This window comes from Podarcis raffonei, chromosome 6 (assembly GCF_027172205.1).
Source record: "Podarcis raffonei isolate rPodRaf1 chromosome 6, rPodRaf1.pri, whole genome shotgun sequence".
In the NCBI taxonomy this organism is placed as follows: domain Eukaryota; kingdom Metazoa; phylum Chordata; class Lepidosauria; order Squamata; family Lacertidae; genus Podarcis; species Podarcis raffonei.
Window position 1 is genome coordinate 63,379,634 of NC_070607.1, and position 16,874 is coordinate 63,396,507.

The 16,874-nt window shown below is 41.9% G+C and overlaps 1 long non-coding RNA gene across 1 annotated transcript; it reads right to left on the bottom strand.

The window, feature by feature from the left end:
• Positions 1-7,742: 7,742 nt before the first annotated feature.
• LOC128416176 (uncharacterized) lies at positions 7,743-15,743 on the bottom strand. The gene is made up of 4 exons (XR_008331162.1): positions 15,336-15,743; positions 13,136-13,254; positions 8,549-8,688; positions 7,743-7,873 (listed from the first exon to the last, which is right to left on the bottom strand). It is a non-coding gene; the product is annotated as an uncharacterized LOC128416176 (long non-coding RNA).
• Between the last annotated feature and the right edge of the window lie 1,131 nt (positions 15,744-16,874).

Sequence of the window (16,874 nt, forward strand, 5' to 3'; positions counted from 1 at the left end):
TTCTTCCTTTTTAGTGATGCACTGGTGATAATCCCATAGATCAGAGGTGGGAAACCTTTTTTTTCTCACAAGATGACAAAATGTCTTGGTCTGACACTCCTCATTACTGGGACTCAGATCACCCTTCCGCCTGTCTTTGTCTTCAATTACGCATGCTTTCCACATTTTTAACAATAATAAATAATAATAATAATAAACCTTTATTGTCACTACACCACCTGTGTGCAGTGAAATTGAACGAGCCTCCCCCATTCATTGTTTAACGCTACAGCTGATCTGAGAACGAGCATCTTCTCATCTTCTCTCCATCAGACCTTTCATCCTCTTCCCAAAGAATTGAAATGACCTATCATTTTATGAAACAAGCATAAAAGATGCTTTAATTTTCTCTAAAAGCAAAAGGATAATAACAGCTCTCTTTCTCTCTCACTCTTGGCAAACATATGACTATATGAAAGAGACTCGGGCTCCATCCCTTTGAAGATGCTAGCAAGTTTGTGTTCAGTGTGAAAACATACATGCATTCAGAGTTCTCCTTCTCTGACCTCCTGCACTATGTGTTCCATTCTGCGTCAACAGGAGCAACTAGAAGAGTTGCATCAAGAAACCACAGCAACTGACCCCCCCCATTAGCCAACTTTGTTGTTTCAGCACAAGAGATAAAAATAAATTACATGAATGTCGTTTCAGAAAGACAAAGGTACTTAATTGGCTTGCAGTTTGCTGCACTGTAAATAATAAATCACAGTGTTATGAACGTGACCTTCCTTTCTGCTATCAGCCTGATCTTCTCTGAGCAGGGGTACAGAAACCAGCAGTCTCCATGGTAGCACTGTCAGCATCTCAGAAATTGCAGGCAATAAGTGGAGGCTTCTGGATCAACAGATATCACCCTGGCACAGCCTTGCACATCTGGCTTTGCTTTTTGGAAGCAGGTGGCCTCCACAGTACATCCAGCTGCAACATTGTTTTCACTGAAAGACAAGGAGAAAGACAAACAATGGTTGTAATGAAGCTGAAGCCATGAATTATCCTGACAAGATGCCAAACATCATCTGCAATGAAAGATGGAATGGTTTGTGTAGGTAAAACAGGCACACACATCATCACAGGGACTAGGGAAGTGAGGATAATCATAGCCAGCAAATAGTGCCAATTTAATTGGCAAGGCATTTACTTAAAATTTGTTAAAATTTGGTGAATTATTTACTCCAGAGGTGGTTTTAATGTTGTTCAATAATCTCAGGGTTGGTTTAAAATAATAATAATTAGGGCTGGATCCAGCTTTACACAAGTTTTGAGCACATCCATTGAAATAATGGTTTACTACAAGCAACTCCCTTTGATTTCAGTGGCTCTACTCTAAGCACACTTGTGAATGGCTCCAACCTTCAGTCAATAAAATAGATATGTATCCAACTAAGTTCTTCAGAAACTCAGATGAAACTAATGTGCCCAGATAGGTTAAACTGGGAGAGAGTGACTGGCTCAAAGTGGACTTCGTGGCTGAGAGGAGATTTGAACCCTGGTCTCCCAGTTCCTATTTCAGCACTCTAACTTTTCACTGCCTCCCACATGCACTTGCACATTTTACACAGCATAAAAATACAGATATAAACACATATAGTAGATTTATATATAGTGATTACACTCCACTGTCACCCCCCCCTCTCTCTCTCACACACACACACACACACACACTTGTCCTGGTCCTTTTTTTCCTGTGCTTCTCCGTTCAGGTACAATCATTATCCTACCACAAATACACCAACAAAAAAACAGTTGAACTTCAGCTCCTCCTTTCTTTGAATTCGATCCAGTGAGCCTTGTACACCACACAAAAACATCTAAATCTACCATTCAGGACCTCTGGATTTGCCATTACAACTGTAGCACCTTATGCTGATTCATTGAGTGTCCTCAATCTTTCTGCAGTATCAGAAGAGAGTGGACCCTTGAGGGTAAGGATCCTTGAGCTGTTTGATCTTTGTGAACTGCTATATGAAATGGCCTCAGCTGCACCTCTTGGGCAAATAATGTGAAGGAGAAGGGCTGCACTAATGGACCTGCCCCTGACACAGCATACCCCCATTAGCCTTGCTCCCACATCTCCACATTGAGCACAGACATAGGCAAAGAAACCCACACAGAGAGGCTTCACGCACTCTGGACACCCAGTTGTTCAGGAATCTGGATGCCATATAGGCTGTGCATGCAACCAACTGATCACACACAGAAGTTGCTTTGTGGGTGTCTACACTCCATGCAAGGACTCTAAGGAAGGTGTGGATGGCTCAGGGATTCACCAGTGGAAGTAGAGCCAGTAGCACAGCCTCACTTCTGCTTCATCACATGAGTGATTACTCATTCTGAGTAATACATGAATAGGGGTACTGGTACAGACCTCTCAGTGGCGGAACCAGCAGAGCTTGTGCTCATTCTAAAAGTTCTGGATTATGCTTTTGGTGTCTTCATTTAACACAATAGATTTCTAACAGCCTTGCCACCTTCCACTTGCTATGATAAGAGGCTCATACACATGAGAATGAAGGGAGTGTTGCATTGTCATTGGTGCTAGTAGGAAGATGGCATTTTAGCTTTTTATAATAATCTTCAGGAAGTCAAAGGCAAATGTCAGAACTGCAAATGTTAACACCGATAAGTAATTATTTAGTTTCCGGATCTTGAAATACACAAGAAAAAATATTCACTCCTGCTCACTGTTAGAGCCCTTTCCATATTTGACAGCTCCACACGTACACATGAAGGTCACCCGCACATCCTGATTTCACTTCTATTCGGTGGAAGTTTCAAGATTTTCTTGAAGCCTATCTCAGGTCTCTGGATATACTGTGTTGATTTTCTGGGCAGACAAACAACAGACTGAAGCTCTGCTATTTTGGAGCTGGTTCCATTCTAATCAGGGAAAAGAGAACCACTGGAGTCAATTCTGCACAGTAAATTGGATTCAGGCTTTGTTCCATAGCCATTGGCATTCAAAATTGCATGCACTAAAGGCAATATCCTCAAGCAACTTATCTACAAGTAGTGCTGAAACGGACAGAAAACAGCATAATGCTGGGAGTTCCAGAGAAGCCTACAGCACTGATAATGTCACTCTGTGAATTAATTTACCAATGGAATGGCTATACAAGTGTATGGAAATTTTTAACACTCTGCAAGTTGTTAAGATTAGGGCTTGTTTTTGTATAGGTACTGAGGTGGATGCAGACTTTGGCTGCCATCTTATGCACACTTACTGGGAAGTTTATTCTCACTGAAGTCTATGGAAATTATGTCTGAGTAAATCTGCATAGGCTTTTCACTGTTAGTTGAACTTAATTTCCATTGAAATGAATGGGTCACCATTTAGCCATGAGGTAACTTTTCACATTGTTTTCAGTGTGACCTAAGTGCAACTAACATACTCTGGATCAAACATACACTGTTCTGGATGTTTATGACAGGGCATATGCACCTACTTTCCTTGGAATGAGAATCAGAAAGGAGGAACAGGTTTCTGAACAGAAACTTGGGACATTATTTCAAATCCAAAAGCAGAGGTTATATACACAGTTCTCTGTGTGGTGTTGGACCTGTGATGGTTGTTTTACCTATTCAGGTCAATACAGCCATCGTGAAATGAATATGCATGCATGTTGTTGTTTTTCCTAATGAGCCTCTGGTTTTGTGTGATCACTTCAAGAAATATCTTCCTGGTTGGCATGCAGAATTTGATTCTGTAGCTTTGTAGGGGTCACTGCTTCTGTGTGATACTGAGTCTGTTGCATCTGCTTGGTTTCATGCTAATATATGAACTACCAGACCAATGATTCATTCGAGCTTGCTAATGAGTCTTTGACTGTCAGTGGCTCTCCACATCATGCAGAGGTCTCACTAACTCTGCTACAAGAACTTTTAGCTGCAAATGCCAGCCATTGAGTATAGCAAAAATAGCTCTGAACTATGGCCCCTCCCCTAAGAGTGCAATCTTATACACACTTACCTGGGAGTCCTACTGAACCCAAAGGACTTAATTCTGAGGGGGCAGGCATAGGATTGTACTGATAAACAATTAACTCCCTTAACGCATGTCAAAAAAGGCATGGTGCTCCACATTCTGTTCTGGGGCCAAAGGTATATCAGTGGAGGGGAAAACATGGGGAAGGAGCTACGTGTATCATTCATAGGCTGAAAAAAGTCCTTTCTTCTTGTTGCCTCTCGGCTACTGTTGGACTTGATGTGGTTGGCTGGTGCTCCAGAAACATCTGATCACCACAAGGGCTTTGGTGATACCCCAGTCCAGGCTCCAGAGTTCGTGACATTCCCATGTTCAAGCTTCCATGTTCAGTGTTATTCTGCAAAATCTATCAAATTTGTCCAAGGTGTGCTGAACAGCAGCATAATCTGCTGTTCAGTTTTGCTTTTACAGTACCTACTCAACCATCTACTTCGTTCATCTCTCCATCAGCTAAATATGGCTTCCTTGTCAAAACATCATTTTACCATTATTGCTTATTTCCAGAACATTTTTTTATTATCCAGCTCACAAACCAGCATGCAACCAAAGCTGGTGAAGCAGCTTCTGATTTACATGGGCATCACTGTATGGAGGATTCAGTCTTCTGAAAATAATGCTTGCTGTTTGTTTGTTTGTTTGTTTGTTTGTGTGTGTGTGTGTAGAGGGAGGGAGAGAGAGAGGGAGAGAGAGAGAGAGAGAGAGAGAGAGAGAGAGAGAGAGATGGTATTACACAGACATCTACTGCAAAGTAATGGAAGAAATTGAAAAATGCAATTACTGCCTGGCTGATAACAAAATCACCAATAGCAAGAGTCAAACTTGTGTAGAGGCCTACTTTAAGAGTTTTTAAAGTCTCACCCACCTGTATCCAAGGACTCTTTCACAGATTGTGTAGCAAGGATTCCTCCAACACACCCACTGTCTCTCAAATATTGCACAAAGCATACAACTCTTTGGCCCTTTTATCTGCTCATGTGGGACCAATATAGATAGCTGGCCCTGATGAATACTTGAGGTTCCCGACCCCTACATTTGAAATTCGTGGGCAGTCATTTAATTTTATCCTGATTCTAATTCTTATGCTGTATTTTAATCAATTGTTTGGTTGTGTTTTAATGAATTTGACACTTCATGTTAGCCTCCCTGAGCCTGGTCTTGGCCGGAAAGGGTGGGGTATAAATAAAAATTTACTTGTTGTTGTTGTTTAGTTGTTTAGTCGTGTCCGGCTCTTAGTGACCCCATGGACCAGAGTACGCCAGGCACTCCTGTCTTCCACTGCCTCCCGCAGTTTGGTCAGACTCATGCTGGTAGCTTCGAGAACACTATCCAACCATCTCGTCCTCTGTTGTCCCCTTCTCCTTTCAATACCCTTTCTGGTTTATATACTTTTAGCAGTAGTTGCCAACAATATTCCAAAATAAATTTAGCAGCGAAAACTAAGGACTCCCCCTCCCCCCCCAATTCTGCAGAAGATACTGGATTTTGCACTAAAATCTAATGCTCTAGGTTACAGTCCATCACCAGTTGAGCATCTTTCTACATTCCTGGAAGAGAACAAATATGAAGCATATTTCTACACTCCTGGCAGAGAATATATTGTGAAGGAAATGCCTAAAGTCTTTGCACCCCAAAACTTTGTAACCCTAGGCTTAAAATAGAGAAATAACTCACACAGGGTCTTAATTAGAAGCTACAAAGAGCTGTTACTTAAATTCAGAGAGAAAATGATGGAAAGTTTCACTATTTATATGTTTAAGCATTAGTTGTCTGTTTAATATACCAGATGTCTCTGTTTTTTCTACTGGCTGACGCTTATGGACTTGTCCTCTCAACTTTACCTGTATGCAAATATATACCTTGTGCTATGAGTGTGATTAAAATTGGCAGAAACTGAAATATCTGAAATATCTCAAAGATTAAAGAGTTATGTAACAAATACTATGTGCACATGTATTGGGATATGCCAAGCAAAGTATAATAGTCTCAATGATTTCCTTCTTTGGGGAAGCACCTTTGGGGTTCCACCAAAGGTGGAGGTGCTGCCCTGAGGTTCTGTCCTGGTGCAGCAGAAATAAAAAAAGGTGCTTAAATCTGGCCTGCTTTGCTTTGAATATGCCTTGCATGCATTTTTATTCCAGAAACCTCCTACTTAGGAATGAACCTGGGGTTTCTGGCCATGCCCACGATCAATGGTGGTTGTTCTTCATAGCCCTCTGGGGGCTGCGAGGAAGTTCAGGCAGGGGGAAGAGGTAGTGGGGTCTGGGGAGTTCACTGCATCCCACAGTGGTACACAATCCTGTGTCTGCCAACTTGAAATGCAGAGTGGGTGCGACCTGGGAGTATGTCCCTGCCATGGACAAGCCTCTGTTACTGGCATGATTTGTAGATGGCTCCTCCTTAATCTGGACAAATGGCATTCATCAAGAGGTGCTCCTGGACTGACACATGCTAATGGGCTGTGATCAATCAGCTGACCAAAGGACTAGGCTTGGCTCTCTGAAGGTATTTGAATGTTTTTCTGAAGCTTGAGAATCCCTACAACAGCCGGGAAAAGAAGGACAAGGACAAGGACAAGGTGCTTTGTGCTTCCTTGCGGTTTTCAAATGGTCTTTCCTTTTCTTGTCCTCCCCTGCACAATGAAAGAGACGTGTGTAGCCATTGCTTTGTTACTCTGTCTGAAACTTCAAAAAGTGGAGGGAGGCTTTTTATTTATGCTCAATAAGGAATTTAATATGGTTTTGCTATGCCCCCCCCCCCAGATCGAGGCTGAATGGATTTTATCTATGAGTATCTGGACTGGGGTGTTGTAGGAGGAATGGGAGGAGAGAGAGAATGAGCTGCAGCTGAACAAATGTGGGAAAGAGGCTGAATTTGAGAAAATATCTTGCTCTTAACTGTGTGCCGAGAAAGAACTCCAGAGGGGGATTTTAATGGTGGAAGCTTGGAGGTGCACACTGTGTATTATTTATTGCTGCAGCTCATATGCTAGTTTGCAAACAGCAGAAGGAATGGAATGTGATCTTGTAGAATCCAGATAAACACTGCAAAGAACTGGACAATGGAAGATAGTAATGAACTTTCTTGGCACACCAGGTCTGGAGCAAAAATGTATATGAAGGACTACCCACATGAACTGGATTTTATATTTATAAGATGTAACAGAGGTGCTATTTGTAAGGAGGAAAAAGCGGTCAGCTGGAAGAATGGTTTAATGGCAAGTGACCACTGGACACTAAATAAGAAATGATGCGGCTACGGGAGGAAATGATTGACATATATTTGCAACACGAGCGGGAAACCTGATTTTAAGAAATTGTATTAAATTAAAGTAGTTCAATTTGTTTTGTAGTAATTTGAAAAAAAAACCCATAAAAATAAATAAATAAATAAAATGACTGAACTTGGGAGTGGAACTGGCCACCCCCTTGACAAAATGAACATTTCATGAGACTACTGACTCTTTGAAATCAATAGACAATGATTACTCCTGACTGATATCATAGCGAGAGTTAGTGCAGCATAGTGGCTAAGGGACTGAACTACGGTATCTTACCTCTGCTATGAAATCACTAGGAAGCCTTATACTCTCATCTTCCACTCTGAAATGACAGTACAGAAATAATAATGCTGATCTATCTTACAGTGCTGCTGAATGAATTAATGAGCTAATGCATGTGAAATGCTTTCAGCTCTCTCAAGCACAACACAGAAATGCAAATAATCATTGTGGAATATGAAGGTCTTTACTATTAAGAACTATGTAAAATTCCTTTAGAACATTAGAAGCTAGCATGCTTGATTGCTGACATTTTCAGTTCCTGCACATATTTGCTCTGATCCAGCAAAGACAACCTGTGGATTAGGAAAAGAATTCCATGAATGCTGAAGAAAGGAGAGAGAAATAAACCTCAAGCATGTCACTATTAAGTGATGCCCAACGTAGGCATCCAGAAACCAAAAGTACTATTCCATTATGAGGGAAATTCTAAAAATGAGTAACACTGCCGCTGACCTGGCTTAGTGTGGTTCTTAATTTATAGGCATTCTTGAATCAAACTTATAGTGGGGCTCAAAAACCTGGAATTTACTTGGTTCCATACAGAACTTAGCAGAGCTCAGAGCAATCAGCTCAGGTCTGTGTCTATGGCTCTGCTTTCAAATCCTTTTATTTATTTGTCATGCTAGAGCGTTAGAAGGGGATGTGTGGTATGGGATGGAACCCAGGAACTGGCTGCATCATTCATTCTGGATTAACGGTGCATTTTAAAACTCTGGCAAACTAATTCTCTCTACAGTCACATTTCCACATCACAATGAAAACATTTGCCTTGACAAGGAATTAATTTAGCTCCTTTCGTTATAATTAAGGCCAATGCATGTCAAAGGCAGCATGTACGCCATATATCACTGGATTACCTGTCTGTTGGGCAATACTTTTTAAGCACTTTAAAGTTTTCACTACCTGCTGCTTTTCATTTAGACACAATTAATCTTGTAATGAGGTGGAACCTATTTCCCAGCCCTTACAGTTTGCTTTTTCAGCTTCCCAAACCATGCATGAAGAGGTAAATTTCCAGTGGGTCTCTCAGTTGCTGCTCTGTTTATATTCAATAGAATCGGCTTGCCCTGATTTCAATTCTGGTCTGGTCATTTTAAAATTGTAACTCCTGAAAAACAAAATGAAAAACATGCTATTTCCAAAGCAATATACAGTAAATCCAAGCATGACCACAGAGTTTCTTGACCAATCCTATATGATCAGGCCTCATCTTAACACATCCAAAATGGATCTCCTAGAAATAAAAATGTCTATGTGTCAGTAGTGATAGGCCACATATTATAAATAAAATAAAAATAAAATAGTGAAACACAGTAAAATAGGATAAAAGAAGGGGAAAGTAGCAATGAAGAAATTGCATTTTTTTCTAGAAAATTATGGTGCCCTCCATGACAAGCTCTCCCAGTTTCTCATTTCTGCCAAACAGAAAGTTATGTGCATGCCAAACAGCCTCTTACTGCACCCCGTCCCCAGTGTGCCCCCTCCGAGACTGGCTTGGGGAGGGTCAGGAGAACCCCAAAAATAGGGCACGGGGAAGGGAAGTGCTGACATGCTTGTACATACGGAATGTTTATAATAACATGGCATGACTTTACCCCTGAAGGCATACTCTTCCATTGTCGCCTGAGACAGATAGATGCCAACAATTCCACTTGATATTTATATGCCTTACTCCAGGCATTCACATGAGAGAATCATTGCCTTGGCATAAATGTACTTAGTACAGAATATAGCCTTGGATGTCTGATAAACCACTAATCCATTCATTTCCAGAAACATCATAATTAGATGTATGCTCACCTAATTATATCCCTGTGTTAATAAGGTCTCATTGACCTTGGCCTTTAATATTGTCCATTATTGCTTTGCGCCATGAAACCTGTCCCCAAGTACACTGAGGTTAAGCTTTTAAAGCCATGTTGACCCCCTGCAGAAAGCAGTAAATGGCTATGCCAAGACTTAATTGTACTTGAGAGGTATTTCAAGTACCTCTCAAATCTCTCCCTTGCTCTCTGTTAACCCTTGCACCCAAATAAATCTAAGTTGGAAATGAGTTGAGAGCCAGAAATATTCAGCACTGCATCTCGCTTCCATTGGCAATACAAAATACCATCTTGGCATGTGTTTGGGAAAGTTCCCCTATGTAGGCTCTATGTGAACACAAATGTAAGCAGGCAACTCAGTGCTAAAGCATAGCTGATAGACGAAAAGACTAAGCCCCCTACTACAGTCATACCTCATGTTACATTTGCTTCATGTTACATTCTTTCAGGTTACGTCCCACGGCGACCCGGAAGTACCAGAAAGGGTTACTTCCGGATTTCGCCGCTCCCGCATTCACAGAAGTGCAAAATGATGTCATGCGCATGTGCAGAAGCGGCGAATTGCAACCCGCACATGTGCAGACGTGCCGCTGTGGGTTGCGCTCTTTTCATGTTGCGAATGGGCCTCTGAATTGGATCCCGTTCGCAACCAGAGGTACCACTGTATTTATATTGGGCCTGACTTATCAGAGGCTATATACTTCTGGCCAATCAATAGGAATATAGTCAGGAATTTTCCTGCATAAGAAAAGGATGTATAGCTTATTAAGGATTCTTCAGCCTTGGTCAGTGAATTGAGGGCTTCTTTGTAAGACTAGCAGTCCAATCCAGTCCAAGTTGTGTTTACCCAGAAGGCCATGGAAATCAGTGGGGCTTATCATTAGGGCAATGTGCACAAGATTGCAGTCTTAGCAGAACTGGAAGAATACAATATATTGAATATATGTCAAATTTTTTATTTAAGGATTAGAGGATTCAAATACATATTACATGCCAAAAAAACTATTAAAAATCTAAGGAAGTGTTTGAAAGGGGTGATTTGGAATGGAAAATCAGCAGAGGGAGTTGCTATCCCAACCCATCAGGTGGGAGGGAGGTATTCATAGTGAGTTCCACCACCTCGTCTTCTAGGAAAATGGCACTGCATAGCATTGTTTTCTCTGTATTGCCACATTCCTCTAACAGGAATGATTTGCAGCAGCACAGAGGCAAGACACAGCAAACTTTTACAGGAGAGCACTTTGCCATGTGGCACAGCCATTTTGTGTGAGGAGCCTCTCATTAACTCAGGGACATGTTTGGATTTCAAAGAAGCTATTAATTCAAAGAGCTTGTTGACCACTGCTAAATTCCCTAATAGGAGTAGATTTGGAAAGCGTTCAAGTGAATTCTCTCCTGATAAGTCAGATGCAAGCTCCTTGCCTTCCCGAAACAGAGGTTAATTTACAAAGTTGGTCAGAAAGTTTAAACAGCAATTTAATTTTTTGAAATATTAATGCATAACCATAGCTTGGCGCCAGGGAGGAAATTGCATTAGGGCTGAAATAGCCCTGCTGTCTAATGTCTACACCTAATATGTACGCTTGGTTTTTAATGCTCTGCAATTCATTTGATGGAAGACTCTAAGGATTAAATTTACAGTAAAGAAATTATTTAAGGTTATAGGTACATTTCTGAATTTATGGCATTTTGACATTCAACGTGTGAGACTGAATTTCTACTTCCATAACCTGCTAATTACCCATGCACAGAGCTGGGTAATGAATTGAGTGAAGGACAGCTTAGCCCAGGAATTCTGCTGCAATGAATCACCAAGCAGTGCATTGAACGGGAAACATCGGAGGAAGGTGGCTGAGCAGAAAATGTTTTTTTTTTACCTGACTTAAGCCAAGGTCAAAGGAAGGAGAAGAGATAGGCCAGTACTTAGCAAGTAGGCTGGAGGCTCAAACAAGTTGAGTTAAATTTCCAGGTTGTTTTCTGCAGTTATTCTGTGCTCTGTGACCTTTAATAGGGCTGTGAGCAGGATTTTTTTCAGCTGGAACTCACCAGAACAAAATTCTGGCACCTCACAGGTGGGCACCATTGCCATTATAAGAGAACAAAGCAGGCATTCATGGTGAGCTCCAGCACCTCTTTTTCCAGAAAAATAGGTATGAGTTAGTGTTGATGTGCGGGGAGGAACCAAATACATTTGTGTGAGATATCTTGGAGGGAAGGGTCATGGCTCAGGGGTAGAACATCTGCTTTGCATACAGGTTCAATCCCTGGCAGGTTCAATCCCATGAGTATGTATGTGGTACAGCTTGACTTTCCATATTTTCACCATTTTAAAACACCTCTGTTTTAATACCACTGTTTTGTCTTCAGTTAGCTAACTGTATGAAAGTTGCATTTACCCACTAAAGGCAGCTACTGATCCACAGCAAGGCAGATTGGAGGTTCCCAGTGTAGGAGTCAGGCTGGGACCAAATGTGTGGCTATACTGAAATCTAGATGTAGCGGTTGGGTTCTCCAGCCCAGGTTCCTGGAGGTCCATAGCTTAAGCTAGAACTTGACATGCAGTAAGGAGAATGCCTCTGTTGACCAGGCAAAGGTGGAAGACCCAGCTTCTCCCATTTAGGGACAAATCAGAGGCTTCAGAGTTCTGGGCTATCATTAGGAACTGATGTTGCATGTCCCTGTTCCCTCGGACATTTGAGCACCTGCAGTCCATGGTATCTCACTGGGCTAGGTCACACACGTGGTTTGTGGCTCAAGGTCCAGAACAGGCAGGTCTGAATGATCTGCTGATACACTAGAACAGGGTGGTCCAACTCACCCTTGGCAACATTTGATGCATGCCTCAGCCCAGCCCTCGTGTTGCCTTTCCAAAGCTGGGAAAGCAAGGCGCTGGGCTTTGGGAAGAAGGCATGAGGGGTCTGACAGAGTTCTAGAGTCCCCCTGATACTTTCTCAAAGCCTAGTTAGTGCTTTCCCAGGTTGGGAAAGGAGGTGGGAGGGCTCTGACTCCCTGCCAGAGCCTTGTGCCTCCTTCCAAAAGCCTGGCACTTCACTTTGGGAAAGCAGAGCAAGGCAGGTGGTAGACATCAAGTTTTGGCCTCACTCCCCCTTCCCCATTGTGACAAGGCAGTGTGGGCTCTATCAAAGTACTCTTGAGGCCTACTTGGTTTGAAAAGTTGGCCAGCTCTGCACTAGACAAGCCAAGCCATCCTACCCAGGAGAAGGATGCTGCAGCCACTTCCTTCAGCCAGGTTCCATAACAGTAACAGCTGTTCTACTGGCATTTTATAATTATGTTGCATTTTTGTCTCACAATAACAATAATAATGCTATTTTTCTTAGACCCCACTCTTCCTCTCATGAGTAACAAACACAATTTTCTCTTGCAATTAGATCACATTCTGCAAATCAGCAGACTTTGATAAGTAATTACTGCCCCCCCAATGTTCCGTTGTATGCTTTTCAAATTAATGAATACATAAATGTATTCCAGTTACTAATTATGAATATGCAATTGTTCCCCCCTCTAGATTTCCTTGATTAATCAATTAAACCATATTATTAATCAACTCATTTTGTGTGTGTGTGTGCACGCGTGTGTGTATTCAGAATAGTTACTGAAATTCATTACATTTGGGTGTGGGTGCTAAATAAATTAAAGACCTACAAATTGCTCTTAGTAGTATATGTTTTGCTATACCTAAAATCATCTTCCAATTATGGTTACAGATACCTTTCAAGTTTCAGCATTGTGGGAAGATACTCTAGGCCCCCACCTCCATTTGTATGGACACATAGTTCCCACCATGGCACTGTTGCAGTGAATCCACTGACCTTTTCCAATTGTGGCATCTGATGCTGTAGTTCATCTCTGCAAACAGATGGACAGATGAAATGAGGTAAGCTGCACTGGAGTCCTGGCTTTCACAAATATCCTTTCATTCATGAAAAGTGCTGTTTTTTCTGGTGGGGGAGGGTGTATCAGGTGTAGAACTGATTGCAATAAAGGAATTCCAAAGCAATCAGTCTGGCACTTCCACTTTGTGATGCTACATAGTGTCACAGTGAAATCACACTGTGCAACACAGTGAAGGGGGAAGGAATGGGTTTCTGTGCAGTCAGTCTGAAACGGTACCCAAAATCCTCATTTTTCCTCCTCCAAGGGAGCATTTCTAATATGCATTAACTTGAGCTCTTGAGTCAATGTATAAACAGAAAGCCAGCTGTATAAACAAGTGATCAAAGCCCTCTCCTTTATCAGTCCGTGACGGCAATGGATGGCCTTGCCAGTTCCAGTGGAGCAGGGATGGCACGTCTGGGTCTTATCTTACATCCTGACCACAAAGATGCACAGACCTTGTCAGGTCTGACAAGAGACCCGGGAACGGCCCCAGGAGCGCTCTTAGAGTTGGTGACCTCCTGCCCCAAGATAAGAGTATAGGAACAGGAACAACCTTTTATGGTCAAGAGTACCAGAACAGGAAAATCTGTTTATGGGCATGGATGTCAACTTACGTGTATAAGCTGACGTGGTTGGATTCCTGAGGAAGGGGGAGAGGGTGCTTGGAGGATATATACTGCATTAAATTTCTCATTTCTTTGGACTTGCTGTGAACTGAACACGCATGTGCCTTCTGCTATCCGGAGAGCAGAATAAACTCTTTCTCTGAATCAACCTCGGTGTCATTTGACTTCCTTCCTCCCACCTGGGAGCAACGCAGACACCACCAATCGGTAAAGTATAATAAGGCTACAACAGAAAGTCTGGAAGTGCCGTTCCAGTTGCCTGGACAGTAGGCCAGAGCACTCCCTATTCTCTACATGATTCAGACTGAGGGCAATGCGGGTGGAGTGAGGGCAATTCAGCAGCCCTGGCAGGTGGTGGTAGGAGAAGGAGGCCAAGTCCCAGCGAAGAGGAGCTGTCAGCCATTGAAGCCAAATTCGGCTCCACCCCCTAACTCCTCCCAGTGTCTTAGCATCACACACATGCCAGGTGCATATTTTTATCATTTTAATGTTTCAATGTTTCACTTTGTTTTCAACCTTTCAGAATGTATTAGGCCTGATTTTTGTGTGTTCTGCCTTTGTGAGTTTCTCCCTGCCATGCTGCATTCCATCTCTCCTTATTCACCCTTGAAAGTGGTACAAATGGCAGTATGTTTAACACCAGAGTGTAAATCAGCTCTCCTTGAAGCTGAAACCCAGGAAGAGGATGTTATGATGCTCTTCCCTCACTGGACATCTGAGACCTGAAATGGTCAAATGCTCTGGGTATATCAGGGCCACTCCAAGGTGATTATGGTGGTGAAGTTACCAGTATGGAATCATACATATTTTACTTTGCAAGACCTGTAACCTTTCCTGACATATGTGAAGATGTTTTATGACTCTTTGTTTGCTGTGTTTGAACTACTATATACGTAAGCTTTTGTTCTGAAATGCCTCGGGGCAGACCTTCTCAACCGGCACGTTGAGTTGAGTGAGCCCTGTCCTATTGCAATAGCTATAATAAATGCTGGGTCCCAAAATCTGGATGCTGGACTTAGAAATAGCTTCACTGGTTCTGTGGTTTATTCGAAAGGTGGTTGTTTCTTACCTGGGTAGCGAACAAGGTGGTGTAGAGGTGAATTCTTACCACATCGCCATCAGTAGTTTGCAATGCATCACATTTCTATGGACTTTCTAGGCTGGGCTGTTAGGCCATAATATTCTGCCAGTGATTCAATGCTCATTAATGAAAATGATTTTTTTCCCTTATTTTTTAAAAAGGTGCTGCTTAATATTACACTGTTGGAATTACCTTATTGCACAATAATTTCAATAAAATGGCACATGAATTAGTAATAGGATGAGATAGCTTGAAGAACAGCAGCCTCTTCAGTATGCACAAATTCAGTAATAGCTGTAATTATAATGAAGTAATAATAAAACACAATGTCTTACTCTTTTCATTCAAGGGCAGCGAGTATGAATAATGGATCCCTCTCTGACTTCCTTTTAGTCATTCTTCTCTTAATTATGGACTGAAATAAAACAGGGTTCCTTAAATTTTGAAGGTTAGTAGAACATTGTTGGTGATACTATCATTTTTCAATGCTCCCAGTTATTTGATGCAATGCCAAATGATGACTGCAGGAAACCACCATATGTATGAAAGGTTTTAGCGTGATCATCATCAACATCATCATTTTATTAAATTTCCATACCACTCTTCATCCGTAGATCTCAGGGGGCTTCACAGCATGGGTTAAAAAAAGAAGTGGTTTTCTGAAAACAAAGCATACACTTTTTCTGTATTCATCTGTCTTTTCCAAGCCACTGGCTGAGTTACAGGTAACTCCCTGCCACTATTGGCTGCACTGATGTGATGTCACAGAATGTTGATGGAGTGTGTAAAGGAAGTGAAAGGTATGTCTTGCTAGGGAACAAAGGAATGCAGAACTTTGGGGAAAGAGAGACTGTTGATATGAAATGGCCAAGGATGCTGGCCAGCTTGGGATGCTGGATTTCAAAGCTGATGTAAAATTCGGCTCTAGAAGAATGATAGCCAAAAGACAAGAGGCCTGGGAGCCAGAGTGCCTAAAAGACAAGCAATAGACTGAGGACTCAGAACAAGGACCTGGAGGAAAGACCACCAGAAGAGGCAAAGGTCTGGTTCATGATACTAGATATCACTATATAATTGTGTGCTTGGGTACACAAGCATGTGGACAAAGTTTAGTGAGACTTGGACGTTCAGTGGACATTTGCACAGGAAGAATCACAGTTTCTGCAATAACAATGGTTTGCCAGGTGGAGAAGGTGGCAAACTGAAGCAGCCTGGGACTAACTGCAGAGGAAAAGGACCTCAGGTACAAGAAGTGCTAATCCCTCTAAGCTATATGTTCTTGGTTGGAAGGAAAGCAAAAAGCAAAGGAGCAGCGGCTGGTCTGAGAGGCAAGCAGGCCATTAGCTAAGAAATGTGTGTCTGTATATCCATTATTTGGATAAACAATTCTATCTATAGCTACTGGTTTTTAATTAAGAAGTATTTAAGTATAACATTTTAACCCAATCTTATGATAATGCTAAAAAATGCTTGAGACACAAGTTATTGTTTGCTAGGAATTTGCACCTTCCCTGTTGTTCACAGTTTCTTCTCTCACTTCTGTTCCCACAAGCCTGGATGAAATATGTAGACCGCCAGAAGATCAGGCACATCTTATATGTACCTAGATAGATGTGTGCCTTTGATTATGCCAATCTTTCCTCCCATTTGTTCTATTTATTGCTGCTTTAAAATATCTCTGCCAGGTCCATTTGCTTTTTTTAAAGCAGATGAAAAAAAATTGTGAAAGGCCCATTATGCCAAGGCTTGCTTGTGATTCCCTGCCAATTACATGGTTGCACTGATGTGAGATCAGAGTGCCAGAAAAAAAACATCGAGAATTGTTCTATGTAGACATGTCTACCTCTTTGGATACAACGCATGC